Below are 3095 nucleotides of genomic sequence, written 5' to 3'. Positions count from 1 at the left end.
CCTTGAGGCATCTCAGAGATTTCTTGATGATGAGCTTCCTCTTGCGTCTCTTAAGATCCATGAATAGGCTCTCTTGTTTGCTCCATTCTCTTCTTAGTGATGAGCTTGTGAGATGAATCTCTCCATCTGCCATGACTCAGAGGTGGAAGAAATTGCCTTTCCTTTCCTCTTTCTTGAGGTTTCACTAGCCTTAGGTTCCATCAATGGTTATGGAAAAACAAAAAGCTATGCTTTTACCACACCAAACTTAGAATGTTGCTGGCCCTCGAGCAAAAGAAGAAAGAATAGAAGAAGAAGAAGAAAATATAGAGGAAAGGGAGAGAGGTTTGGGTTTCGGCCAAGGGGGAGAAGAGAGGGTTGTGTTGTGTGAAAATGAAGAAGGATGGAGGGTTTTATATAGTGGAGGGAGAGGGGTTTGGGTTCGGTCATTCAGGGTGTGTTTGGGTGGGAAAGAGATTTTGAATTTGAAGGTAGGTGGGGTTTATGGGGAAGAGTGGATGGATGTGATTGGTGAAGGGGTAATGGGGAAGAGATATTGAAGTGACTGGTGAAGGGTATAGTAATATTGGATTGTGTGAAGAAGAGAGAAGTGAGGTAGGTAGGGATCCTGTGGGGTCCACAGATCTTGAGGTGTTAAAGATTTCTCATCCCTGCACTTTTTAGGCGTGTAAAATGCCCTCTGTATGCAATCCTGGCATTTAACGCCAGACTGATGCTTGTTTCTGGTGTTAAACACCCAAATGTAGCTTGTTTCTGGTGTTTAACGCCAGCCTGATGCTTGTTTCTGGCGTTAAACGCCAGCTTGGTGCTTGTTTCTGGCGTTAAACGCTAGACGCTCTTCCTCCAGGGTGTGCTTTTTCTTCTGCTATTTTTGATTCTATTTTTAATTTTTGCAATTGTTTTGTGATTCCACATGATCATAAACCTAATAAAACATAAAAGAACAACAGAAATATAGATAAATCAAAATTGGGTTGCCTCCCAATAAGCGCTTCTTTAATGTCAATAGCTTGACAGTGAGCTCTCATGGAGCTTCATAGATGTTCAGAGCATTGTTGGGACCTCCCAACACCAAACTTAGAGTTTGAATTTGGGGGTTCAACACCAAACTTAGAGTTTGGTTGTGGCCTCCCAACACCAAACTTAGAGTTTGATTGTGGGGGCTTTGTTTGACACTGTATTAAGAGAAGCTTTTCATGCTTCCTCTCCATAGTTGCAGAGGAAGATACTTGAGCTTTAAACAAAAGGTAGTCCCCATTCAATTGAAGGACTAGCTCTCCTCTGTCAACATCAATCACAGCTCCTGCTGTGGCTAGGAAGGGTCTTCCAAGGATGATGCATTCATCCTCATCCTTCCCAGTGTCAAGGATTATGAAATCAGCAGGGATGTAAAGGCCTTTAACATTTACTAACACGTCCTCTACCAATCCATAAGCTTGTTTTATTGAATTGTATGCCATCTCTAATGAGATTCTTGCAGCTTGTACCTCAAAGATCCCCAGTATCTCCATTACAGAGAGTTGCAAAAGATTTATACCTGACCCCAGGTCACACAGAGCCTACTTAAAGGGTCATGGTGCCTATGGTATAGGGTATTAAGAATTTACCAGGATCTTGTTTCTTTTGAGGCAGAGTTTACTGAACCCATGTATTTAGTTCACTAATGAGTAAGAGAGGTTCATCTTCCCAAGTCTCATTACCAAACAACTTGGCATTCAGTTTCATGATGACTCCTAGATATTGAGCAACTTGTTCTTCAGTTACATCTTCATCCTCTTCAGAGGAAGAATAGTTTTCAGAGCTCATGAATGGTAGAAGGAAGTTTAATGGAATCTCTATGGTCTCTATATGAGACTCAGATTCCTTTAGGTTCTCAATAGGAAACTCCTTTCTGTCTAGAGGACGTCCCATGAGGTCTTCCTCATTGGGATTCACGTCCTACCCTTCCTCTTTGGATTCGGCCATTTTGATTATATCAATGGCCTTGCACTCTCTTTTTGGATTCTCTTCTGTATTGCTTGGGAGAGTACTAGGAGGAGTTTTAGTGATTTTCTTACTCAGCTGACCCACTTGTGCCTCCAAGTTCCTAATGGAGGACCTTGTTTCATTCATGAAACTTAAAGTGGCCTTAGATAGATCAGAGACTATGTTTGATAAGCTAGAGGGGCTCTGCTCAGAATTCTCTGTCTGTTGCTGAGAAGATGATGGAAAAGGCTTGCTATTGCTAAACCTGTTTCTTCCACCATTATTAAAGCCTTGTTGAGGCTTTTGTTGACCCTTCCATGAGAAATTTGGATGATTTCTCCATGAGGGATTATAGGTGTTTCCATAGGCTTCACCCATGTAATTCACCTCTGCTGTTGCAGGGTTCTCATGATCATAAGCTTATTCTTCAGAAGATGCTTCTTTAGTACTGTTGGATGCATTTTGCAATCCATTCAGACTCTGAGAAATCATGTTGACTTGCTGAGTCAATATTTTATTCTAAGCCAATTTGGAATTCAAAGCATCAATTTCAAGAACTCCCTTCCTCTGAGGCGTCCCATTACTCACAGGGTTCCTCTTAGAGGTGTACATGAATTGGTTATTTGCAACCATGTAAATGAGTTCTTGAGCTTCTGCAGGCATTTTCTTTAGGTGAATGGATCCACCTGCAGAATAGTCCAGTGACATCTTAGAGAACTCAGATAGACCATCATAGAATATATCCAAAATAGTCCATTCTGAAAGCATGTCAAAAGGACACTTTTTGGTCAACTGCTTGTATCTTTCCCAAGCTTCATAGAAGGATTCACCATCTTTTTTCCTGAAGGTCTGAACATCCACTCTAAGCTTGCTCAGCTTTTGAGGAGGAAAGAACTTGGCCAAGAAGGCCGTGACTAGCTTATCCCAAGAGTCCAAGCTATCTTTAGGTTGTGAGTCCACCCATGTTCTAGCTCTATCTCTTACAGCAAAAGGGAAAAGCATGAGCCTGTAGACTTCAGGATCTACTCCATTAGTCTTAACAGTATCACAAATCTGCAAGAACTCAGTTAAAAACTGATAGGGATCTTCTAATCGAAGTCCATGAAACTTGCAGTTCTATTGCATTAGAG

At 41.5% G+C, this 3095-nt stretch overlaps 1 non-coding gene across 1 annotated transcript; it reads left to right on the top strand.

Annotated features, from left to right (window-relative positions):
- The first annotated feature begins 2727 nt into the window (after nucleotides 1-2727).
- Nucleotides 2728-2835, top strand: LOC130977994 (small nucleolar RNA R71). The gene has a single exon (XR_009085659.1). It is a non-coding gene; the product is annotated as a small nucleolar RNA R71 (small nucleolar RNA).
- The last annotated feature ends 260 nt before the right edge of the window (nucleotides 2836-3095 follow it).

This window comes from Arachis stenosperma, chromosome 4, assembly GCF_014773155.1.
Source record: "Arachis stenosperma cultivar V10309 chromosome 4, arast.V10309.gnm1.PFL2, whole genome shotgun sequence".
Lineage (NCBI taxonomy): Eukaryota > Viridiplantae > Streptophyta > Magnoliopsida > Fabales > Fabaceae > Arachis > Arachis stenosperma.
This window is presented reverse-complemented; position numbering and strand designations above follow the sequence as displayed.